Source organism: Dipteris shenzhenensis, chromosome 21 (assembly GCF_047967505.1).
Source record: "Dipteris shenzhenensis isolate YYH24624 ecotype China chromosome 21, Dip_SZ_1.0, whole genome shotgun sequence".
In the NCBI taxonomy this organism is placed as follows: Eukaryota; Viridiplantae; Streptophyta; class Polypodiopsida; order Gleicheniales; family Dipteridaceae; genus Dipteris; species Dipteris shenzhenensis.
The window spans coordinates 305,728-332,879 of record NC_141616.1 but is presented as its reverse complement, the minus strand read 5'-3'; the positions used below and the strand labels follow the sequence as shown (position 1 = coordinate 332,879).

The 27,152-nt window shown below is 48.7% G+C and overlaps 1 protein-coding gene across 1 annotated transcript in view; it reads right to left on the bottom strand.

The window, feature by feature from the left end:
• Window positions 1-27,152, bottom strand: part of ALN (allantoinase) — a 282,875-nt gene that overhangs the window by 78,124 nt on the left and 177,599 nt on the right. The gene's annotated exons all lie outside the window — the stretch shown is intronic.

Sequence of the window (27,152 nt, the reverse complement as noted above, 5' to 3'; positions counted from 1 at the left end):
GAAGAAGACTGGATCCTGCTTAGAGAACTCATAAGCCAAGTGATGTCCCATCTCGGTGCTGCACCAGCAAACGGCTCCCCAAGTGATCTCGGGTGCAGCCCTCGCTAAGATCCCCATGACTCCCTTCCCAACTGTCTGCGCATGCGAGCAGCTCCAAAGGCAGTGCTTCAGGGACTCCTCCTGAAAACACATCTGGCAGTGCCCCTCCTACCCCATCTGCCTCAGCCAGCTGCCAACTGGTAGCCCCTTGTGTGCCACCATCCAAAGAAAGTAAGAAAACTTTCTCGGCCGCCAGCTTGCCCAAAGAGTCTTCCAGAAAGTGCGAAGAAAGACCAAAGATATCCCTTGGGCATACCAACTATGTGCCTGTGTGGGTAGCCCGCGCTGGAGAGCCCCAAGAGCACGCCTACCAATACGCACTGTAAGAGAAGAAGGGGGTAGGGTTCTCTGAGGTCTCCAATGGTGGCCAGCGCCACTCCCTTGGGTCCCACTCCACCTCTGTCAAGGAACGGCCCTCCCATATCCAGAGTCTCCAGTCCTGGTCCAGCATAATCAGGGGGTCTATATGCCACGTTTTCCCTTGCAGCCCTACGATGCGAAGGCGCTGCCAGGGAAGCTGGGGGTCGATCACGGCCTCTTTGCTCTCTAGGCCGCTATCATCGGCGATGGAGAAGAAGTGGATTGAGGAGTCCGAGAAAAGGCCTGCAACCACCAAAGGAATGCCCCATGGAGTGAACTGTCCTAGCCAGGGAAGAGCTGTCTGGTGACCATGGGGATCCTCCAACCTGCAAGAATGGCAGCATCGATCTCCGCTTGCCGAGCCTGGATCCCACGTGCCGTACCTACTGCTGTTGCCAGCTCACCTGGGCTCAGCTGGCTATAAATGTCCCTCCAAACCTGGAGCGAGCGCGCGGGCCCACGCGCCCAGAGCGCCCAAGGGATATGGGATCTCTCTCCAAGCTGGCAACCTGTATCATCTGTCACCTGGCTACTCCAGATCAGGGGCTGTCTGTCTATCTCCTCTCGACAACTAGGAGGAACCTGGGAGAGGCTGTGTCACAACTTCCTCCAAACCGAGACGAGGCTACAGAGGAAGGGGGAATGGGGCTGAGTCAATGGGACAGAAGTGAAGATCCACCGGATAGATGGCTGCCAATCATCCCCTCTCTGGGGGGTACACGCGCTGAGACCATGCTGAAGCAAGAGCTTCCACGTCTGCCCTCCTGGGGTCAGACCGCGGATGACTAACTTGCCAAGTAGTGCCTGACTCTGCAGTTCTGGATCTATGATGCCAAGGCCGCCCTCTATCTGGGGGAGAATGACCGTCTGCCAGGCGACCCGGGCTCTGGTGGTGCCAGAACCATCTGAACCAGACCAAAGGAAGTTCCGCACTAGTCTCCTCAGCTGGGTTACACATGATCTCGAGAAACACCAACAAGAGGCCACATACCAAGCAGTGGCAAGAAGGACCTGGTTGACCACAAGGGCCCTGCCTGCCAAGGATAGCCGAACCGTGCTCCAGAAAGCTAGCTTCCGTCGTATGGAGGCTAGGACCGGCAAGAACTGTTGAGCCGGCGTGATGTCCAGGCCTACCTGGAATCCTAGGTAATGTGTCGTCTGTCCTCTAGGGATCCAGCGAAACCCCAGGAAAATACCCCACTGTGAGCTGACTCCCGGATCCATAAGAAAACCAACTGACTTATGCCAATTGATTTTCACCCAGCGGCTAGGCAAAAAACCTCTAGGGACAATCTCACTCGCTCCAGTGACTTGATATCATCCTGCACATATAGGGCTGTGTCGTCTGCATACTCGGAGTCCAGAAGTTCTGCATCGTCTCGAATAGGGAGACGCATCCCGCGAAGACCAGTGGTACAGGCTCGTAGGAAGTGGGTCATGGCCTCCGCAAAAAATAGGAAGAGGTAGGGCGCAAGCGGACAGCCCTGACGCACCAAGCGCTCAAGGGTGAATCTCTCCCCCATCCTGCCGCTGATGATAACCCGGCTGGAGGCCGACCTGTAGAGGCTAGCAATACCTCTGATCCACTCGTCTGGGAAACCGAACCGAGAGAGTGTACCTTCCAAGAAGGACCAGTCTACCCTGTCGTATGCCTTCTCAAAGTCAAGGAGGAGTATGGCAAGGTGCTGGCCACTGTGCTGGGCCCACTCCGTCGCCTCTGAGAAAGTAAAGATGTTGTTTAAATTGCTGCGATCTTGGACAAAACCAGTCTGGGTGTCATGGATCAAGTCGTGTAGCAGGGGGCAGATGCGGCTACTGATCATCTTGGTAAGGATTTTGTAGGTGGTCGGGAAGAGGGTGATAGGGCGCCACTGTCTGATCTCCTAACGGTCCCCCCCTTTGGGGATGAGGCATATCAAGCTTGTCACAAGGCTCTCTGGCATCTGTCCGCTGGAGAAGATATGCTGGAAGGCTGTGAGCAAGGGCCGATGGATCTGCTCCCAGAAGGTGGTGAAGAAAGCTCTGGAGAGGCCATCCTCACTTGGGCATTTCTGCCCATCAATAGCGCTCACCACATCCTGCATCTCCGCCACGGTGAAAGGGGCGAGAAGGGAATCACTCATGCTAGGCTGCACGAGCAGCGGTGTAGACCTCCACACCTCCTCTCTGCATAGGCGGCCACGAGGGTCTGGGGGTTCCTACTGGAACAGTCTGGGGGCTCCTGCTGGAACAGTGATCTGTAGAAATCTGTCGCCAAGTCTCGGACCTCGTCTGGATCTGTCCTGACACTACCATCCTGCGCTCTAAGAGACCGGAGTTGTTCCCCTGCTGACCTCTAACCATGAGTCGTGAAGAACTCTACGCACATCCTGTCGCCTTTCCTAGCCCAGAAGGACTTGGAAGCATGAAACGAGAACTCTGAGCGTCGCTGGGTGATCTCCTCTAGCATGGCTCGGGCCCGAACCTCCTACTGTCTGAGCTCCTCAGAGCCTGGCGAAGACTATTGCATCCACTGAATCGAGGCGAGATCTCGTTTGAGACCCCTCTCCTTCGCCCAACACTGTTGCCTGACCTGAATCGCCTCCTGCTGACAGATGAGGCTAGACTCAGCAAGCGCCTGAGCTACCTATGCTGCCATATCCCCCGTGGGATCCCAATCCTGCTCCCACAGGTCCACTACCCTGCTGCGAACCGCTGCTCTAAGAGTAGATGGAGTCTGGGATCCGGCATGAGCGTGAAGGTGAGGAGTGAGAGGCTGAGTCCAGGACTAGGATGACTGGGGCATGGTTTGAGAGTGTCGTCCCGGGAACCACTCCTAACTCTCCACCTCTGACAAGCGCCCAATCGCTGACATAGAAACGGTCCAGCCGCTCCAGAAGTCTGCCTCCCTCCCTCCTGTAACCCCAAGAGAAGTCCAGACTCCCTGTCCATCTGCGAAAGGAAGGCTCCCTCCAGCTGTCCCGACCTCCCACTGCGAACAGGAAGGAGTCCCAATCTGCCTGCTCTGCTTGAGCTATACCGAGGAACTCTAGGCCCCATCCCTGCTGATCCTCTAGGGTCTCAAGGTTGTTGAAGTCCCCTCCTACAATCCAAGAATCCATCTCTGGCAACAAGTCTGTCAAGGATCTCCAAAAAGCGGCTCTGAGTCTGAGATCGATCGGGGCATAGATATTGAGGATGCCGATACGGGATCCCTCAATATTTAAGCCCACCCAAAGCGCACGTCCTGGGATCAGAGTGCCAAAACCACACACATGCTGAGCTAGAGAAGCATCGATGGAGATACAGACACCCCCGCTCCTCCCCTGCTCGCCAATCGAAGGTTCCCAGTAGGTGTGGCAGCGTCTTGTGAGGACCTTCCCACAAATACTGGTCTGAGAAGCCGAAAGCTTGTGTTCCTGCAATAGGAGCACATCTACACTTCCCACCAAGGCTGGCTGGAGCTCCTGTCTGAGCACCATCTTCCTGGGGCCGCGGGTTCCTGATAAGTGGAACCCATTGACGTTCCAAGAGATAATGCGTATACTCATGAGGAGGGAAGGTGGGCCACAAGTAGCTGTCTGCTTGCGGTCGATGTCGAGGTGGTCGGAGGATGTCCAATGTGCAGACGAAGGCACTTCTGTGAGGGTTTCGAAGGAGAGGCCGGATCATCGGACCCATCCTCTAAAACCTTCAACAGAGGGGAGAGGCCCTTCGTCCCATGGTAGTGGGCTCTCTCTAACTAGCTTGACGTCTCTGCCAGGGAAATATTGTAGAAGCCTGCTACCTCTGAGGTCCTCCACGGGCGGAGCCCTTTCGTGTAGACCCACTCCAGAGGCGGCCGAATAATGACCAAGAGGCGGAATCGTTTGGTGCTGTGGCGCCATCTCAGACGAACGTCACCCTCCTTCCACTGCTGCTGAAGAAGCTCCGCTGCTCTGCTACCGATCCAGTCCTGCACCTGCTCCTGGGACTGATCTTGTATTGTCTCCCAAACATTTTCATTCATCCATTGCTCATTCCCGTCACTGGTGATAGTGAAGGAATAGCTAGGACCATCGTGTGGGGCAAGGATTGACACCTTACCCTCCGCCCCCTTGCGGAGGAAGAAGATGTTGATATCTAGGCATGCAGGGAAGGAGCCAATACCCGCTGCATCCAGATAATCCCAAGGTCCTGCTCGGTAAAACTCCAAAGGTAGAGTTCTAGGAGCAGCCCTTGGGTGTGGGGACGAGGATGAGGAGTCTGAACCAGAGAGAGGGGTGCTGGCCTTCTGCGGGGAAGGCCCTCTCCCCTCCGCCGGGCCAGGAGGGATAGGCGCGGGGGAGGTCTGTGCTGGCTTCAGGGCTGCAGGTGGCTCAGGAAGAGAGGGGGGTTCCCCCTGGATCATGCTCGAGGAAGAGAGGGGAGCGGAAACCACCGGTGCTGGGGGGGATCCTAGAGGGGGTGGAGGTCGGGGGACTGAGGAGGAGGGGGGAGGGGAAGGAAGGCGGGGTGAAGGATGAGGGGGAGGCTAGCTGATCTTTTCCTTCCCTTTCTCCTTCCCTTTACCGGGCTGCTAATGATTAGTGACCACAGGGGGGGGCTCTTGCTGTAGATGGGAAGGCTTTTCTGGTCCTGCTTTGTTTCCTTTCCGTTTTCTTTTGACCTCAGTCCAGCCTTCCCCTTTGGGAGGGGGTGTCGAAGCCTGGTGGGGGGGATCCTGAGTTGCCTGGATGGGGGCCTTCTGAGGTTATGTACCCGTGAAGCGAGGGCATGAGCGCGCCTGGTGTCCGAAGCCATGGCATCTCAGACACTGATTTAGGCGACCAGTGACCAGAATGCACTGCGTTCACCACACCTGTGTCCGTCTCGATCTCGAACTCCGAGGGGATACTCTACAAATCTAGGACTACCACTTTGACACGTGGCACCCCTTGGGCTGCCGCCGCATCAACGTAGGTGTCCTGCATAGGCCAGCCAAACTGCGCCCCCAGGTCCTTGATGATCGGGCGAAGCTCGGTTACAAGGCCTGGAAAGATGAGGGTAACTGGATGGCGAGGAATGCGAAAGCGGGCATCAAAGTCTGCTACACTAAAAACCCCTATACCATGGGACCATTAGGATGATCTTCCCACCCACAAAAGTAGGGGATCGCCTGACCATATCGTTCGTAGCCTATGCTGAGGAGAGCTTCAGCCAGAAGATACCACGTCCCATGAGTGCAACCTCCTCAATGTGGCTGTCCTCAAGGTAGAGGGTGGACTGCAACCAGTCCCTAATGTCTGCTCGTGAAGGAGAGTAGCCAATGACTCTCCCATAAACGGATGTCTGGGAGAAGTCCGTGGCGGCCTGCTTCACCAAGGAGACCTGGTGCTCTGTCAGTGTTACGCGGTAGGCTGATGGAGGGGGGGTCCCGTCTGGGCCACCGGTTCCGGGCTCGTGGCCGCCATACCGCACCGACAAACTGCGAACGCTCCAAAGTCGGGAGAAGGAGAAGGAAACAGCAGAGATGAAGGATGGGGGGAGTGGTACGGAGGCGCGGGAGGGAAGAGGGGGGGATGGAGAGGTACGGGGAAGCGGGTGGGGGAGAGGTGGTGACAAGGGGGCGGGTGGAGGAGGGAAGGAGGAGAATAGGGGGGGGGGGGCAGCACAGCGCAGGGAGGGGGAGAGGAAGGGGGAAAGGGGAAGGTGTGGCAGCGCCGCACGAGAGGGGGTGGGGAGGAGAGGCGAGGAAGGAGGGGGAGAAGGGGGGGGGCAGCATTGTGCCGCAGTTGGGGGGGGGCAGGAGGGGGCGGGGGGGGGTGGTAGTGCAATGCGAGGGGGGGGAGGCCGGGGGGGGGGGGGGGACTGAGAACGGAGAGGGGAGGAGTGGAGCGGGAGGGGGGGGGCGGAGAAGCAGGGAGGGAGCGGAGAGTGGAGAGGGGAGGAGCGGAGCGGGGGGGGAATGACGGGCGGAGGGGGAGGAGAGGGGGGCGGAGGGCCACGGCGGGAGGCGACGGTGAGGGAGGAGGGGGAGGGGAGGGCCGCGCAGCGCAAGGGGGGGGTAGATGGGAGCGAGGGAGGGGAGGGCGTTCGCAGGAGCTCAGGACCTACTCTCAAAAGTACATGAGAGTTGTAGCTTGATTTTTATAAATTCTTTTTCTAGAAAGGTTTCGGGTGCATTCCTAATCAAAGACTTTGTCTCAGTTTCTTGAATATAAGGCTCTTGCTGAAAAGAATGTGCCAAGACGTCAAAGTTTCAAGAAGTAACAAACAGGTTCAGTTCAAAATTGATGAGTTTACAAGATTTTGCAGCAAAGATGGCATCAAGCAAGAGTTAACTGCTTCCTACACTCCTCAATATGAATGGAGTGGCTGAGAGGAAGAACAGTTCTTGGAGAGCCAGATCAATGCTCAAAGGAATGGGAATGCCAAATGCACTGGGGGCGTTTTGTAGACACTCAGAAATGCAGGTCAACATAGCCAAGACAAAAGTCATGGTGATTGGGACTTGCAATAAACAGAGGATTAATGTCACTGAGACAATCAACTCATACAAATATCTAGGGCTGGAATTTACCGACAACTACAAATGGAATAAATGTGTAGAAAGAAGAATCCTACGGTTTTTGAAAACTTTGTACAGTCTCCAAAATAAATGAAGAAAACACATCCGTGGAATTGAGAAATGAGAAAGTTTCTATACACTATGCTTGTACAGTCAATGATCCTTTATGGGTGTCTAGCATGGATTCCTAGGCTCTCTAGGACCTACTAGAAAAGAATAGAAACTTTACACAAGAGATTCCTCATAGGGGAATTGGGGGTTATAAGGCTCAAACACCCTAACCCATCCTACTGGCTGAGACCAATATGCTACCTCTCGAAAGGCAAAGCACTATGCCAATCATGGCTTACCTCAACAAAGTTAAGAAGATGGATGCCAACAGGATACCTCACAAGGCATTGGAAGCACAAACCATTGGATGGCACCAAGACGGGATGGAATTGTGGGGTATAGCATCTGTTGATATACCAGAGGATGCATGTGAGATCAAGGGGTTAGTGACACAAAAGATGCATAAAAAATTATGGCAAGACCCAGGGGCAAAAATGCAGTTCTAGAAGCAAGAAATTAATCCAATGGACAGCTATGAGATGCAAAAATACCTTGGGGAAGAGTTATCAATGTTTAAAGGGCATCTAATATGCAATATGAGAACCAACTCACATGATCTAGAAGTAGAGAAGGGAAGGTGGGCAAGACCTAGGGTCCCAAGGGAAGAAAAATCTGCCCCACAAGGGCTGTGGAAAATGAGCAGCACATACTCCTAAGATATCGTCTTGTGCACACATCAAAGAAAGATATGATGACGACAGAGGTAATACGAAAAACTTCTTAGATCAGCCAGCTACAAAGCTAGGAAGTTACCTAAAAGAATTTTTTGAACACCACAAGGTACTTGGGCTAGCACACAAGCTAGGTCAACAAGTACTAGCTACATAGCAAGTCTATAGTATGTTATTTCACTAGATGTAAAAGATCACTATTTATTGATCGTGATCCTAAAACACTTTGTTCTCTGTAAGCCTTGAATTCCCCAAGCTATGAATGTTTTTAAAGTATGGAAATAAGCTGAAGGGTACAAAGGTATGTATATCCGAGGAGATCAATCTGACTCAGGTCAAACAAAGGAATATTGAACTCACTAAAGTGAAGAATGCAAGCAAAGCCGGGAAACGGGCAGTCTACCGGCGTGGAATAGCATTAATTAGAGCTTTCAAATCTATACCCAACGACTCTTAGTCTTAAACTGATGTAATGAAAGCCATTTTGTTATAAGGTACTAGTTACTGATAGATACCCCCAAAATCAAGGTTCCGAGAACATAGGTACCCCGTAGCAGCCACAAAAAGCCACAGAACCTTTTGGCGCTTCTGAGTTTGTTGCTCCTCCCGCCTGCCCCACCACGCTTGTAGAGGAGGCCCTCAGTTTTTAGGCACCCGAGCAGCAGCGATCCTCCTCTTTGGTGTCGGCCGACATCCCTTCCCCTTGGCCCCCACCCAACCCCCCCCCACCCCCTCCCCTACTTTCTCACACATTCCGGACCTGGTTGGGATCGAGTGTACTCCCAATGAAGCTTAGACAAAGATCATTGCTTACATATGACGGAGGAGGGTTTCATTGACCCACCAAGATACACGCAGATCTACTTACCCCACTCACTAAGTATCTCTATTGGGCAGTTCCGGGTCTCTTCACTTAGACTTCGTATCGAGAGCGGCAGAGCAGAGCGCCTACCCAGGGAGAGGCACATATGCACATTATGTGACATGCAGGAGGTTGAGACGGAGAAGCACTTCATCTTCAAGTGTCCTGTTTACTATGAGATCCGAGGGCGTTTCTATTGCCTCTTCAAAGATAGCTATGGGGTTTTCTCTCGATTCCTCTCCTATCCAGACCAGAGATGCTTGACAGGATTCATTCATGGGGTAGTCACGCACCACGAGAGGATACTACGATCACGAAGACAGGAGCGAACTTCTTCCTTAGCAGATCCCTCTCAGATCTCTATCATGGAGTTCTTTCAGCCCGATTACATGGACTCCCACGAGATGCACCCTCAACATGATCGTGACCCAGAGCCAACGACTCGACAGCTCAAACATAGGGTTGACGCGCAGATTACACTTAGGGATATCCCCTCCCTGTTTAGAGTCGAAGCCCGGTTAACAGGGGTTACTATAGTCCTTGTTAGGCACAGAGCTATGACTTGGAGATGTCACAGGGCCACCGCACTCATGAGTGGCCAACACCACTCTATCGCCGATTCCATGCCTCCACTGCCTCATCCACCCTGATGTTTTGATGATGATGATGATGAGATTGATATGTAGTCGACCACCGACATGACTATGTTGTACTTAGTACTTAGTACTACCATTCTACATTTTTTGCATTCTGCATTGGTGTGGATGCTTGTTTAGTAGCTCCACCCCCACAACTCGTTTGTACCAAGATTTTCACAGTCTCATAGACCCATCGTCTTTCTTTCTTTCTTTCTTTATTTCTTTCTCCTCCTCCCCCCAACCTCCTCAGCCCCGCCCCCTCCTCAGACTGGGGAGGAGGATCATCCTCTCAGTGTTGAGCTCCAAAACCAAGCACTGGGCTCCCTTTGCCAAAGATTTCTAGAGGCTGAGACCGTGGGACTACCTGGAGACCCCAGATTCGTATACTATGCCTCTAGAGTTTACAATATTGATCATGCAACACCGAAAAGGGGGAATTAGTGTGGTTGGCTCCTGCACTTATTCTTCTAGGATTCTCCATTTTGCCTCCACAAGTGTTGAGAAGTGGGCTCCATCTTTTTTGATGCCACGATGGAGCATCAGATGTATTACATGATGGACGATTGGATGGGCCAGCAGGAGATAAATCTGTGGCTGGCCCATGGTACTTTAGCTCATTTTCAGCTAGGTTTTACCCCAGAGTGATTTCTATGCTGCCCACATTACCGGACCCTTTAGCATTGTGCCAATCAGTTTGGGGTATGTCTCCTTCATAACGTATTGGGCACGAAAGCTAGGGATTGAGCCAACTGTGACCCTGGTACGCTGACGCACAGATACAGATTACTCCCTCCAAACCCCCTTCTAAGTCTCAAAATTCGATTTTCTGGAGCAAGGCTCCCACGCATAGGCGAGCCTTGTTTTCTACCACCCCATCCGCATGGGCTGGGAGTTGCAACATGCATGGGCTCCATGACTGTGAACGTAGGCAGCCACAATATTTGATACTTCGACAGGAGCTACATCGAGTAGTGGTAGGACAAGAAGTTGACTCTCTCTTGATTGAGGAGAATATGTTCTCAGCAGCAGAGACGTTACACATCATCACCAACTCCTCCCTAGGTGGGGCCCAAAGGTTTTGTCCCCACCAAATGGTAGGAGTGGAGGGGGGCTGCATTTTAGTTTCCAAGGCAATGGCCCCGGAGGTTTTTGATCAAGGTGAGCTCATCACAGATCACGCAGTTTGGATAGGCTCTGTCACGAGGGCGTGTGTTTTACACTTACATGTGGACAGGACCCTAAAAATATAAGGGGCAGGGCCTTGGGATATGGGTGTGTAAGATTGCCCCTAGGGTTGGTGCCTTGGGAGTGAGTGAGTGAATAAGTTCAGACAGGGGACAAAGTTTCCTTAGGACCCAAGTTGGCCATTGGTTTGGCCCCACTAAAGGGGCAAGGGACAAATGAGCTTTAAGTTTGTCATCAAAGTTGACCACATAGGGCCTGGAGGCACATTAATGACCAAGGGGCAAATAAAAATGTGGGCATGCCACGTGGCATCCATCAAGCCAACCTCCTTGCTGTTGGGTGCAGGAAGCAATGGAATGGGAGTGGAGTGCGAGAAGCAAATAACAAGCTGGAGCAAAACATAGTACTACTCAAATGGATAAGAGGAAAATACAAAGGGTGGCCTATATGGCCCCCAAGTCAACCATATTGTTGACCAAAGAAGTCAACTCATAGAGTTGACCTGACCTACAAGGCTCATACCAGAGCTAAGTGCTAACAAGCCCCCCGCCACGGTATGGCTAAAGTATCCTGGAAATATCTCAGGAATACCTTGAAACTACATCATGGTTACACATATTCGTCCTAGACGGATATAGCAACCTATGATATGTACAAAGTGATCCCTCACGTAACAAAAGGAGCTAAGTGTAAAGCATGTCGAAATGCCTCAAACTTGGGACGCGGTAAAGCTTTCGTGAAACTACATCATGGTTACACATATTCGTCCCAGAGGGATATAGCAACCTATGATATGTACAGAGTGATCCCTCACGTAACAAAAGGAGCCAAGTGTAAAGCATGTCGAAATGCCTCAAACTTGGGACACGGTAAATCCTTCGTGAAAAGATCTGCCAAGTTGTCCTCGGTGGGAACATAGGACAACTGGATGTCTCCACCCGACAGTCGCTCTTGAACATAGTGATAGTGGACTTCAATATGCTTTGTGCGCACATGAAACACTGGGTTTCTAGCACGCCAAAGCACTCTAGCTGTCGGTGTAGATCGCAGTAGAGTCGGGCTGAATGATATCAAGATCTGCAAGTAACTTGCGAAGCCAAATGCACTCTACTGTAGCTGTGAAAGTTGCTCTGTACTCAGCCTCACAATTGGATGTGGCAATTGTAGGCTGCTTCTTGCTGAACCAAGAGATGCATGAAGCTCCAAGCATAAAACAGTTGCCATTGTATGACACCCTAGTATAATAACATCCTGCCCAGTCGCTGTCCGTGAATAATGCAAAACAAGTGGGGCCTCTGAACCATAGAGTAAACCCAAATGTTGCGTGGCCTTCAAGTATCGAAAGGCCCGCTTCACTGCTTGCCAATGCTGCATACTAGGCTTGTGCATGTATCCGCTGAGCTGGGAAATGGCATACTGAAGATCAGGCCGGGTATTACAAAGGTATATGAGGCAACCAACAGCCTGTTGATAAAGGGATGCATCAAACTCGGAGGAGAAACGAAAGCCAAGCTCCAATGGAGTAGAAACTGGCTGGCCTATTGATAAGCATGTCATCCACATATAAAATCAGAATTAAAAATTCTGATGCACTCTTTCGGACATAAAGAGTGGCCTCAGTTGGGCTATTCTAAAAGCTGCGGGCTGTCAAAATTGCATGTATCTTCACATACCATGCCCGGGGTGCCTACTTCAAGCCATAGAGGACTGTTCTGAAATGGCAAACCATATTTTCAGAACCTAATTATTCAAAACCAGGTGGCTGAGTGACATAGACCTCTCCCTGAAGATCACCATGAAGGAAGGCAGTCTTGATGTCCAGATGATGAACCTCCCAATGCTGATGAGATGCCATAGTAATAACACACATGGTAGTAATAATGCGTGAGGTGGGAGCAAAGGTCTCATCAAAGTCAATGCTATGTTGCTGTGCATATCCCTTTGCAACCAAGCGGGCTTTAAGGCGTTCAATGCTGCCATCAGCTTTCCTTTTCACCTTGTAGACCCTCTTCGTACCAATGGCACGCTTGCTTGCTGGCAAGTAACACAACTCCCATGTGTTGTTGGCATGAATGGATTCCAGCTCAGCCTTCATGGCATCCATCCATTCCTTGCTGTCAAAGGCATCCTTGTGACATAAAGGTCCCTCATTGCAAGCAGTAGCAACCAAAGCTACAGCCAAATAGTTGCCATGCATCTGTTTATGCGCACGTCTAGTGCCGGCTGGCAAAGGCTCAACTTGTTTGCTGTCCCTGAGTGTGTCCAAAAGCCATCTCGGAACTGATTTTTGTTGTTTAATGACAGCACTCTCCTGTGCAATTGCCTGTTCAATAGCATGATCATCAACTAAAGGCATATCAGGCTAACAAGAACTATTGGAGGAGAATGTGCACTGGTAGAAGTGTATGGCACAACACTCTGCACTGGCTGCTCTGGATCTGTGGGCGACTGAAAGAGAGGCAACAATGTATCAAAGACATGTGAGGAATCAACAGTAGGCTGTTTTTTGCATTCCAGCCAAGGTAAAGGCACATTTTCAGCGAATACAACATCCCTACTGACAATGACCTTGCCCGTGCTGGGCTGATACAACCTGTATCCCTTGCTCTCTGCGCTGTAACCAATGAATATGCATTTTACGGCCTCAGCTGAGATGGCACATGAGCATAAGCCAATGACCTGAAAACCCACATATGAGAAATTTCAGGTTTGCAACCGTGCCATGCCTCATAAGGTGTGATAGTCTTCAATGCCTTCATGGGTGCCTGATTGAACACATAGTTGAGCACATGACAACATCCAACCAAAACTTATTTGGCAAAGGCTTTCCTTTGAGCATGCACCTGCCCATTTCTATCTCTAACCGATTTTTCCTCTCTACTAGCCTGTTATGCTGCGGAGTATAAGGCACTGTACATTGATGAATAATACCCCGAGCTGCCAAAAAATCAAAGAATTCACGGGACATGTACTCCGCCCCCCTGTCAATGCGTAGAGTAAGGAGCTTGTTCCCTGATTCATTTTCAGCCATGGCAAGCCAATGTTTGAAGCATGGGAACACATCAGATTTGGCTTTCATGCCATATATCCAAGCAAATTTGGTGTAGTCATCCACAAAGAAAGAAAAGTAAAGGTAGCCCCCAAGAGATGCTGTCCGCATCGGCCCGCACGCATCACTATGCACAAGGTGAAGTTTCCTGGATGCACCAACTGTCCCATCCTTTGGAAATGAGAAACGGTGCATTTTGCCCAACAACCATCCCTCACAAACATGTTTAACCAGTGCTGCATGCATGGGTGGGAGAGCAACCACCATGTTTTGTGAATGCATTTTAACCAAGCTTCTGTAGTTGAGGTGACCCAACCTTGCATGCCATAAGTGGGAATCTGAAATTACAGATTCAGCCACCAAATTTGCCTCTATAGCAGGCTGTTTGTCATAAACATCAAGATGATATAGCCCATAAGAAAGTGACCTAGTAGGTACTATGATGTCATCGTATCGGTTGTCATACACGGCACATATGAGCGTGATCGTATCACCGAAAACTGAAGTGACCTCGACCTGGCCAATCCCTTTCACGGGATATGATGCAGTGTTGGTACATGTTACTGTGCCACCATGTGGAGCAGCCCCTAATGTCTGAAAGAGTGATCTGCAAGAACTGATGTGCTTAGAAGCACCACTGTCGAAGCACCAATCTGACTTAGAATCTAAGATAGACAAGGCTGTAGCATGCTTCTCTAGATGGTACTGGCATGTCACCGTGAAAACCCACTCATGGTGAGCAATGTTTGCAGCCTCATGACTATGATCTGGGGCAGCAGTAGTAGTAGTGACAACAAGTCCCTTTTGCTCCTTTTTCTTTTTAGAAGCGATGCGCTTGTGACATTCAGAAATGTCATGTCCTGGCTTCCGACATTAATTACAGCGTTTGCATCCGACGGGGCAGAATTAGATGAGTGTGTAAGAAATAGAATGAGTGAGAGAGAGCAAGAGAGAGTGAGAGAGCAGGAAGCTTGGAAGCTGAAGGCTTAGTTGCAATAGAATAGAGAGTACAACACACTGAAGTAAAACCCACTCATGGTGAGCAATGTTTGCAGCCTCATGACTATGATCTGGGGCAGCAGTAGTAGTAGTGACAGCAAGTCCCTTTTGCTCCTTTTTCTTTTTAGAAGCGATGCGCTTGTGACATTCAGAAATGTCATGTCCTGGCTTTCGACAGTAATTACAGCGTTTGCATCCGACGGGGCAGAATTAGATGAGTGTGTAAGAAATAGAATGAGTGAGAGAGCAAGAGAGAGTGAGAGAGCAGGAAGCTTGGAAGCTGAAGGCTTAGTTGCAATAGAATAGAGAGTCATGTCCTGGCTTCTCTAGATGGTACTGGCATGTCACCGTGAAAACCCACTCATGGTGAGCAATGTTTGCAGCCTCATGACTATGATCTGGGGCAGCAGTAGTAGTAGTGACAGCAAGTCCCTTTTGCTCCTTTTTCTTTTTAGAAGCGATGCGCTTGTGACATTCAGAAATGTCATGTCCTGGCTTCCGACAGTAATTACAGCGTTTGCATCCGACGGGGCAGAATTAGATGAGTGTGTAAGAAATAGAATGAGTGAGAGAGAGCAAGAGAGAGTGAGAGAACAGGAAGCTTGGAAGCTGAAGGCTTAGTTGCAATAGAATAGAGAGTACAACACACTGAAGGAAAAGATAAGGTTTTGTCCTAGTGACAAAACCTTAGTAGTCACTAACCATAGTTAGTGTGAAGGCTGTCCTGACCCACTGGAAGGCTGATTTGCTGCTGTCTTTGCCTGTCCCTTTGTTTTTTATTTAAATTTTGAGAGCATGGCTTGTTCACCTGCACATGAAGCCAAATTTTTCCTGGTCTGCTCTTCCTGAAGCAGAAGTCCTATCAACTCATGAAAAGTGAGGGGATTTGCACCCACCCTCATTGATAAGTTCAGCGAAGTGTGAAAGCTGAGATAAGACTCAGGAAGAGAATTCAGAGTGGTTGTAATCATCTCTGAATCAGGAATAATTTCATCTATGTTTAACAATTGCTCTCTGAGATCTTGTAGCTTTGTGAGGTGGACTGACATGGAGTCACCCTCCTCCATATGTGTATTGCTCAACTCTCTTTTTAAGAAAGATACCCTGGCATCATTCCGTGCTGCATACATGCTTTCCAAGATATCCCACGCTGCCCTGGAGGTCTTACACGACCGGATATGCGGAATGATAGATCTTTTCACTGAAAGAGAGATGCATGACAAAGCTAAGGCATCCCGTGAATCCCATCTCTTCTGCTCTGGAGTATTGACTGTAGCTGCACCAACAACTTGTCCTGCAGCTGCACCCTATGCACGACCTCTTCCACCTCCTTGCTGAGGAGGGGTAGTAGGTGCAATATTTGCTGGTCGGATCTCACCCCCATTGACATAATCTCATAGATTCCGAGAAATCAGAATATTACGTACCATAAAACTCTAGAGGGAGTAGTTGGTACCATCCAACTTGTCTTCTTGTGAAAGACCACCAAATGGAAACTCATTCTGATTTTGATGGGCCATTCTTGAGAAAAAGATTGAAGCAGATACAGAGCTGAATTCCCTTACTGGGAATGGAATGCACAACTTCCAAAGAACACAGCCAAGCACGGGTTGTATATGCAACTTAGATTTCTGTACTTGCGCTGTCAAAAATCTGTCCAAGCATTAAAAACTCTCCAAAATCTGCCAAAAGTGTTTGAAACACTCCAAGAAAGGCAGTATGTACTGAATACTCCAAAAAAATGCTCTCTCAACACAAAAGCCCCAATTTGTGGCTAGAAATTGCAGCCAGAAAGGGGCAAAATTACTAAAAGCCCCAAATCTGCAATTTTTAAACAAAAGCCCCAAATTTCAGACTAGATCTGCAGATCTGTCTGTAAAAGCCCCAAATTTTAAACAAAATCTGCAATTTTGCTCCAGATGTAGCTCCAAAACTGCACAATGATTGCAATGTCTGCAATATACAAAATGCCCCAAATGTACTCCAAAACAACTGCACCAAACTATGGTTTTCTGCAAGATGAGCCTGCCCAAGAACACCTGTGGCTGAAGGCAACCGGTGTAGATCTGCAAGTACAGATCTGAAAGTACAGAAGTGCACGCAAATCTAGGAAGAGTACAGGTGGTACGGTACAGTGTGGACTGTACGGTACAATGTGTACGGCAGTACGGTAAAGTTGTACGGATGCTCCTGCGTCAGGCACGACGACCTGTACGGCGCTGTACGGTAAGTGAACGAACGATGTACGGACACCTTTTCGGGAGTGTACGGTGCTGCAACGAAGTGTGTATGGACACCTTTATGGGAGTGTACGGCGCTGCAACGGAAGATGTACGGACGCCTTTACGGGAGTGTACGGCGCTGCAACGGAGGGTGTATGGACGGTGTACGGCAGTAGTACGTCGAATTCCGTACAGTCGTACGGACTGTACGGACGAGTTGGGGCAGGCTGAAAACGTGAAGCAAAGGGGTGCCTTGAAGGGAGCAGGAAGCCCGAGGCTCTTGAACCCGCTCTGATACCAAATGTAAGAAATAGAATGAGTGAGAGAGAGCAAGAGAGAGTGAGAGAGCAGGAAGCTTGGAAGTTGAAGGCTTAGTTGCAATAGAATAGAGAGTACAACACACTGAAGGAAAAGATAAGGTTTTGTCCTAGTGACAAAACCTTAGTAGTCACTAACCATAGTTAGTGAACTAACTGCGGTTAGGGGGAAAAACCTCTTAAAGAGGGAAAAGTGCCCCTAACTAGCTTATTATATTACATTGGTCACTGCTGAATTATGTCTATAATTCTAACAGAGTGTCCAGCAGTAGATGAGCCTCTAGAAAGCTTGGGTTTGCTGTAATTTTTCCCATTCTTTCCCTTATTTTTATGATTAGCGACAAAAGCCTGATTTGCAATTCGAGAAGCAGCACGATTTGTGCGACTCTGCTCTTCCTGCAGGAGAAGGGAAACAAGCTAGTCGAAAGTATAAGTGTTGGGATTGCCCATGGCAACCAACCTCAATGTAGTAGAAAACCCCTAGTAGGACTCAGGATGTCCATTGAGTGTCGTGGACACTACCTAAGCATCTGAAATAATCTCATCCACATTAATGAGCTGCTCTTGCAAATCCTTGATTTTTGTGAGGTATGCATCCATGTTGTCCCCCTCTTCCATTTTGACATTCTCCAATTGCCTGCGTAAGAAAGCAACACGTGCCTCATTGTGAACTTGGTAAAGGTGAGCCAAGATGTCCCACGCAGCCTTTGATGATTTGCAAGACCGAATGTGAGGAATGATATGTCTCTTGACTAAGAAAGCAATGATAGAATGTGCTTGGGCATCTCTACCATCCCATTTGGCCTGTTCCGGTGTAGGAGGTGTGGCTGGAATAGTAGTAGATCCAGAGGTGGCTGTAACAGCTGCACCAGCAGTGGCAGTAGATCCAGAAGTGGTTGTAGTAGCTGCACCAGCTATAGCAGTAGCAGAAGTGGATGCCACAGAGGAAGGTTGAAGATCCGATCCTGAGACAATACCCCAAAAATTTTGACAACCAAAAAAAAATCCCTGCAGGAAAAATGTGCACTCAAGAGTAGCCTCAAGGCTTTCACTGCAAAATGAGCCGGTGACAGCAAATGTCAGGCAGTGACAAACGAAAAATTGATTGCTCAAACAATGAGCTAAATACATGTGCTGTCCCCAAAAAAATGACCTGCAAAACAATATCTATCCAGTCACCCCCTGCCAAAGATAGCTGTCTTGCAAAAATATCAGACCAAAACAAGGGGCAAATTTGCAAATGTATCCAATGATCAATTGAGTTGTAAATGTCCTGGATGGAGGCTGCGTGCCTCAAATCTGACAAGACAACAAGCCCAAATCAAGGGACAAATTCATAATATACCCAAATTGAGGTGAATAAAGCAAGTGTCACTGCAATGGACAGCAAATCTGGCAAAACCCCAAAATCTGAGAGGGTAAATATGCCAAAAAGAGGGCAAATTGGGAAAAACCCCAAATTGTGCTGCAAGTTGCAAATGTGATTCAATGTGTTGCAATTCCAAGACAATGTCAATGTTCCTGCATGTCAATGTCTACCAAATGCCCAAAATTGGTTGTACCAAGCCAACGTCACTGCAAATTTTAACAAAATTGACAAAACCCCAATTTCTGGAAGGTTAAGACTGTCAAATTTGGGGCAAATGACCTAAAGCCCCAAATTTGACTGAAATAAAGAAAATCTAACAAAATAACCTGCAAATCTAAAAATATCCCACAATCTGTCAGCAATAGATCCAAAATCCCCAGTGCCGGAGTGGAAATGAAGTCAAAATAGGACAAATACCACAAAAGCCCCAAAATATGACCAAAAGGAGCAAATGTCACTGCAACATCTACAAATATGACACAAAAGCCGCAATCTCTAGAGCAAAATCACCTCAATGTCACTAAAAGAGGGTGAAAAGCTTCAAATTCAACTATACCAGGCACATATGAGTCAAGAGGGAGAGAATCCCAGCCAAATGGTGCTACGGCAGGTTGGAGCACCTGGAGAAAGACCCTAATGACTGAAAAGAGTCCAGATCTAAGGAAGAAACCTCTAAAAACAATTCAAAAATGCTCGAAATCAACTTCTAATAAGTCATACGGATTCCTCGCAGCATCGCGTACCTATCCGTACATGTTCATACGGACGTTTGTACAATTGTCCAAACAAATTTTTTTGCCTAGAATGGTGCAAGATAGGGTCTTTCTTTTTTTTTTTTGGGCAAAAAAGACTTCTATTAAGTATTAAAGAAAAACCGTTAGAGCAAGCTCCATATGGGATACATCATGCAATGCACGAAAAGCTCAAGAGCCAAAAAGAAAGGATTGAGGCTGATAGTGCCATCTCAATCCAGTAGAAACCTCCGAGAAAAAGGGAGAACCTCTCCAAACTCGAAGAAATATAGTCCTTCTAGAAGAGGCTTCCCGTGAAGGGCCCTGCATGCTAGCCCATATGGCTATCAAAGTGTGAACCGTGTCAGACCAAATACCCGTGAACACCTGTAATGGGTGTATCAGGGTGCCATCCAAGGCCTCAGTACATCTGGCTCTCCAAATGTGCCAAGAGGAAATGCTAGCCAAAATCTCCCAAGAGGTGTCCATTGAAACATGAGAAGCTCTGAAGGGAGTAAGTGGTACATTCTGTAGAGAGCAGGGCTCTATCACCTGCCGGCCGACCGAGAGTGCCCAAGAAGAAGGCTCACCCTCATAAAACACCTGGGGCCCAGTAAGAGATAACCATGCGGCTGAGCCCCAAGTCATGAAGAAAGGGGAAGTGTGAAAGATGCTGAGTATCCAAGCAACCCCTTTCCAAACAGTCCTCGCCTGATTGCAGTCCCAAAGGCAATGTCGCACTGACTCCTCTGCAGAATGGCATCGAGGACAAGTGGGATCAGCCCCAAATCGTGATCTCCACAGGTTCACTGCAATCCCTCCATGAATAGAAAGCCAAAACAAAAGAGTGATCTTTCTATTTCTGAGGGATTTCCAGAGCCTCCTCTTAAAATTTCTACGCAAGTCTGCGGTGATGAAGAAGCTTTCCCAATGGGGGGCTCTGGAGGGAATCCAACCCCTACTATTCAGCTGAAACCTCCTGGCATTACCAACCGTGAAACGAAAGAAGGGAATCCCCCTCTCTCGGTGCCCATGATCTATCCATTCCCACTCTCTTGGGTCCCACTGCAAGCACCTGATAGGTGCACCTCCATATAACCACAACCTCCAAGATCCCAAGGCCAAGAGCAGAGGGTCGGGGTCTAAGCACCACTGCAAGCCCGCTCCAAGGTCCAAGTGGTCCAAGACCTCGGAGAGCGATCACCTATAAAGGAACTGATGTCCTTGAAAAAGCCCCCATCCAAGTGGTGGAAGTAATAGGCAGCTCAATTGTCCATTCCACCGGGATGGCTGCATCTATCTGCTGAATCCTGCGTGCTACCCCTCTGAGGTGACTCACGGACTGCAGTCTCTGATCCACAGGTAGCTTGATAAAAGATTTCCAAGTGCCTACTGTATAGGCGGGGCCTGTCTCCCATTTAGACATTAAGGCCCCCTTCACATGTAGGGAGAATAATAGTCTCCCATGCCACCCTTGCTGCAACATCTGTTGTGCCATCAAGTCAACTCCATAAAAAATTCCTGACTGGTCTGATGAGCTGAGTGATGCAATCCCTAGACCGGCACCAACAAGAACACACGAACCAGGAGGTGGCCAAGAGAACCTGGTTCACTACCACAACTCTAGATGCAAGGTCGAGTTTGGCAGAGCTCTAGAAAAGGAGCTTTTTCCTTATACTTTCTAGTACTGGGGCAAATTGCTGTGCTGGAGAGATATCCAATCCTACCTGGCATCCCAAATACCTGATACGAACACCCCTCTAAATCCAAGAAAAACCAATGTCAACTCCCCAGCCTGGAGTGTCCTCATCACTAATCCAAAAGCCAAAGGATTTATGCCAGTTAATGTGTGCCCTTGCAGCTGAGCAAAAAATATCCAAGGTTGTCCAGAAAGAATCAACTGACTGCAAGGAGGCCTGAATAAAAACAGCAGTGTCATCAGCCAACTCACAGTCAAAAAGCTCCTGCTCCTATCTCAAGGGCAGTCTCAGCCCAAAAAGCTCAGCCTGAGATCTAAGGAAGATACTCATAGCTTCTGCCACAAAAAGAAAGAGGAAGGGGGCTAAAGGGCATCCCTGACGAACTGATCTGGAAATCTGAAACCTGTCACCCCTTACCCCTCCAATCAAAACCTGGCTGTGGGCTGATCTGTAAAGGGAGGCTACCCCTCTGATCCAAGCATCTGAAAATCCAAACCGTAGAAGAGTGCCCTCAAGAAAACCCCAATCTACTCTGTCATAGGCTTTCTCGAAGTCCAAGAGTAAAACTGCTAGCCTCTGTCCACTCAACATAGCCCACTCTGTGGCTTCCCAAAAGGAAAAGATATTATAAAAAATGCTCCTGCCATGCACAAAGCCTGTTTGAGTATCATGGATGAGATCTGGAAGAAGGGGCTATAGTCAGATGCTGATCGCCTTGGCAAGGATTTTGTAAAGAGTGCCCAAAAGAGTGATGGGTCTCCAATGGGATACAAAATTCCTGTTGCCACCTTTCGGGATAAGGTGAATGAGTCCCTCGGTCAGTGAGTCAGGCATCTCGCCTGAGTCCCAAATGCCCTGCAGGGCTGAAGTAATATGATCACCTATCATATCCCAAAAGGCTATAAAAAAAGAGGGAGTAAGACCATCGGAACCAAGGCACTTGCCCTTATGAAGGGCAGAAAGAGCAGTCTTGAATTCTGTGTTGGTAAAGCGTGCATCAAGTGCGCATAACATCTCTGGGGTGACCAACACAGGTGAACTCTGCCAAACTTCATCTCTAGCTACCTCTCTGGCCTGTGAGTTCGGATCTGCGAAAAGAAGGGAGGTATAAAAATCTGTCGCCAAATGCATGACGGCGGATGGGATTACCGTAAGTGGATTACAGCGAGAAGAAAATCCGCAAATATGTCCCTGACAGATAATGATTGGGATATGGAGAGGCAGTCCTCCCAGGATCAGCAAGAAGACCAATCTATGCACGAGGGAGCCTCCTAGGATGACCAAAATGTTGAGGCACAGCAAGCTGTTGGCCCTTTTGCTGTGAGTGCCTCTCAATCAAAACAGTCAAAAGAAGCTGACGATGGAAAGAATGTTGATGTTATGTTTAAGGTACAGTTCATGAGCGCTGTGGGAACACTCACACAGCTCACGCAGGACCCATGGTTCTTTAAGTTTATGCAGACTCCTTTGAGGCTAAGGAGACAAAGAAGCATTCTCATGTAGGGAAGCCTAGTGGGGTTCAAAAACAGCCATTTGGTTTGATCCCATTGGATGGGCAGCCTCCAGTAATGCCAATTGTGCAGGGAGTTTCCAGGGCAGAATCCCTTTCAAGGTCATGGTATGGCTATGCATGGTCAAGGGACTGATTTTCACAATTTAAATCAAGGGCAGCAAGCTTTTCCGCAACCCTTTTTGCATCCAAGGTATTTTGGTGGGGGTTTAGTATTTCAAGCAATGGCTGGTCAAGCTAATGATGATCAAGGAATGCTTGGAAATTACCCTGTTCGTTTTCAGCCTGGGATGCAAGGGATGCAAGGAAAAAATCTAGGGATATGCAGCCCGCGATGCCTAACATGATATATGGCAATATTGGCATGCAGCTAGGAATGCAAAGTGGAAGGTCAAGGACCTTTGAAGCTTCTACAGGTATGTTTGTTATGCCTGGGGCTGGTTTGACAAACCCTTTAGTGGCTAGGCTAGAGGGAATGCAATGCAACCTCCATCTTTGCAACCACCTGTGTATGACAATCTGACACCCAAAGGAAAGGTAAAAGATTAGAAGGAGGGTGGGGCAGCAATGAAGTTTGAGACCTTTAATGAGGCTTGGGACAAGTTGAAGGCTCTAACTTTTGTTAGCCTTCTCAGGGGGAAACTTCGTAAGTCCTAAAAAATGTGTAAGGCAGCCACCTTCCTAAAGGGGCATGCTCTACAGTGGTGGACACATTTGTTGTTCCAAAATAGAGCGCCCACAAGTTGGGTTCAGTTTAAGCAGGTGTATTCAGCTACCTGGTTGACCACTACCTTTGAGGTGGATGTTATGACAGCATGGCACAAGTTGGATGCAGCCAACTGTCATAACTTGGAAGAATACACTAAAACGTTTTGGAAAGCTCTCTTGCCGGTCACCTCTTATCCCCATGTGCCCTTGTCAGAACAGATTTAAAAATATTGTTGTGGGCTACTACAGCTGATGCATTGCTGTTGGGAAAAACCAGTGGGTATAAAAGCAGTAAGTCTGAGACTTTCAATAAAGCAGGGAAGCCAGAGAATGCTCCCAAGCCTCCTTTTAACAAAGGGAAGAAGCGTGATAGGCAAGGCTCCAATTGGCTGTCACGTGAGGAAAGGAAAGCCTTGATGGAGGCTAATAAATGCTTTCACTACAAAGAAGAGGGCCATGTGGCATGGGATTGCCCAAGATGCAAGCTTAAAGGGAAGGTGGATGATAGGGAAGAGCAAAAAGGCAAGAAGCCTAAACCAGCTGCAAGGTTAATACCTGACGTTATCAGCCTAATGGCGATGCTACGGAGCTTTGCAGGGGATGGGGCAAAGGGAGGGATCAGATGACATTGATCTTCTTTGATGCAGGCACTGGTGCGAATTTTCTCTCTCCAGAGTTGGCAGGCAAACTTGGAATCCGTGCAGAGGAGACGGGGCCTACGAGTGAGGCAGGTTTGGATTGTCCTAGGTTTACTACGCTGGTCACCCCTATCATTGGAAAGCTCCGCTTACACATACAGAGCTTTGTGGGCAGCAAGGAATTTTACGTAATGCCTCTTGAGGGCTGTGATGTTTTGTTGGATATGCCTTGGGGTCACTAAGTTCATGCTTTGGTGGATACATATAATCGGAAGATCTCCCTAGAGCATGCAGGGAAGAAACATGTATTGGATGTCAAACTTAAGGGAGAGTTAGTCCCTGTTGTATCTACTTCAGCTATATGCTCAATAATGAAACATCATATTTCTGCATATTTAGTTTTTGCAAAGGATACTAAGTCTGATGATCCGCAATTTGTAATCTGGCCATGAAGAAACCCCAGTTATTGCAGCTGTAAGGTGTCCAACCTTCATTTGCTCGCTTTTAGAGCTTGTCACTATTGTACATGATTGGGTAAGCCGTTGTTGCATTGGCTTTTTTTCCAATTTCTACTTCATTTGCATTTTGGAAAGGCCTCGTGTTGCCTTGGAAGGCCTCGTGTTGCCTTTGGGGATTTTTCTTGCAATAGGTACACCTTGGGACAGCAGAGTCTTTTGCAAACATAAGCTTTGAAGCTTGGGCAGTTATTTGGCACTTGATTATGAGAGGTTGCCTTTCTCTCATTTGCATTGCCAATTGGTGCATTTGCCTTGTATTTCAGCACCATGTCTAGTGGCAAAGATGATTTGTTTGGGCTGATTGGGGCCGATGACAAGCTTGATGGCACCAATTACCCCATGTGGTCATACATGATGGGACATGTTTTGGTTGCCAAGAATCTATGGCATATTGTTTCAGGTTCTCAGGCCAGGCCTACACGCACAGTTACTGATACTACACCTACAGCCTCTGCTTCTTCAGGTGATGGTTCCACTGCTACAGCTAGGACTCCTGCACCTCCTGCTCCAGGTGCTTTGCCTCCTTCACAGGAGCAAATTCAATGGGATGGTCGTGATGCAAAGCACATGCCTTGATTGTTCTTTTAGTGAAACGGGTTATTATCCCTCATATTCGGTCTTGCAAGACAACTAAGCAAGCATGGGATCAGCTTGCATCTTTGTATCAGGTGCGGAATGAGGCAAGGATTGCCTATCTCCGGAGGCAATTGAAAGATTTAAAGCTTAATGAGGGTGGTAACATGGATGCCTATCTCACTAATGTGAAGGATTCGAAAGAGCAGTTGGCCAACATTGATGAGATTATGCCTGACTCTCAGCTGGTTTCTAATACCCTTGATGGGTTGCCTCATTCATATCAAGGCTTTGCTACTACATTGAGATTGGTTGCAGGGGGTGATGCCAATCATTTCTCATTTACCAGCTTGTTGCTCTTCTTCTTCAGGAGGAGCAAAGCCATGTGAATCGCAATGCTACTATGGCTAGTGATCAAGCATTTGCTGCCCATCATAAACACAAAGGTAAAGATAAGGTTTCATTTGGAAAGCCCTCTCATTCCCATGCTGATCATTCACATTGTGCCTCTTCTTTAGAAGATCACAAAAAGAAGAAGAGATGTAACTATTGCAGGAAACCTGGGCATGATTTTTTTATTTTTTATTTTTGCAAAAAGAGACTTCTATTAAGTATTAAAGAAAACCGTTAGAGCAAGCTCCATACGGGATACACCATGCAATGCATAAAAAGCTCAAAAGCCCAAAACAAAGGATTGGGGCTGATAGTGCTATCTCAATCCTATAGAACCCTCCGAGAAAAAGGGAGAACCCCTCCAAACTCCTAAGAATACAGTCCTCCTGGAAGAGGCTGCCCGTGAAGGGCCCTGCACACTAGCCCAAATGGATATCAAGGTATCAATCGTGTCAGTCCAAATACCAAGGTATCAATCGTATCAATCGTATCAAGGCTTGGAGGACAAGTGGGAACAGCCCCAAATCGTGCTCTCCATACGTTCACTGCAATCCCTCCATGAATAGAAAGCCAAAAGAAAAGAGTGATCTTTCTATTTCTGAGGGATTTCTAGAGCCTCCTTCAGAAATTTCTACGCAAGTTTGCGGTGATGAAGAAGCTTTCCCAATGGGGGGGCTCTGGAGGGAATCCAACTCCTACTGTTCAGCTGAAATCTCCTCGCATTACCAACCGTGAAACGAAAGAAGGGAATCCCCCTCTCTCGGTGCCCATGATCTATCCACTCCCACTCTCCTGGGTCCCACTGTAAGCACCTGATAGGTGCACCTCCATATAACCACAATCTCCAGGATCCCAGGGCCAAGAGCAGAGGGTCGGGGTCTAAGTACCACTGCAAGCCTGCTCCATGGTCCACAAAACCAGCAATCCTGGCAACCTCTAGAAGAATATCATCCGTGGATCTAGAGAGTATACCTCCATCCCCAATGTCAAAGACCAGTGCATCTTCCCCGAGACCTCGAAGAGTGATCATCTGTAGAGGAACTGCTGTCCTCGGGATGGCTGCATCTATCTGCTGAATCCTACGTGCTACCCCTCTGAGGTGACTCACGGACTGTAATCTCACATCCTCAAGTAGCCTGATAAATGCTTTCCAAGTGCCTACTGTGAAGGCGGGGCCTCTCTCCCATCTAGACCATTGCATGTAATGCGAAGTGCCTAGTGGTCTGCCATGCTCATCAAGAATACTGTCATTCCAAATGACCGGCTGCCTATCAATCTCTTCGAGGGTAGAGGGCGGAACCCTGCGAAGAGTATTCCTGAAGCTACCCCAAGCATTCTGGATGGCAGCCATGAGAGGAGATGCAGGAGATCTGAGAGGGGTGGAAGTAAAAATCCAGCGAGGGCTGTCCACCCAATCATCTTCCAAGGTAGGTGTGCAAGCCTGCGTCCAAAAAAGTCGTCCTTCCAAGGTTCCTGCCCAGGCATGAGACCCCTCACCACCACCTTACAAAGCAATGCCCTGCATTACAGGTCCGGGTTAATGATATTAAGGCCCCCTTCACATGTAGGGAGAATAATGGTCTCCCAGGCCACCCTCGCTGCAACATCTGCCGTGCCATCGAGTCCACTCCATAAAAAAATTTTGATTGGTCTAATGAGCTGAGTGATGCGCTCTCTACATCTGGCTCTCCAGATGTGCCAAGAGGAAACACTAGCCAGAATCTCCCAGGAAGTGTCCATTGAAGCATGAGAAGCTCTGAAGGGAGTATATGGTACATCCTGAAGGGAGCAAGTCTCTATCACCTGCCTGCAAACTGAGAGTGCCCAAGAAGAAGGCTCACCCTCATAAAACATTTGGGGCCCAGTAAGAGATAACCATGCGACCGAGCCCCAAGTCATGAAGAAAGGGGAAGTGTGAAAGATGTTGAGTATCCGAGCAACCCCTTTTCAAACAATCCTTGCCTGACTGCAGTCCCAAAGGCAATGTCGCA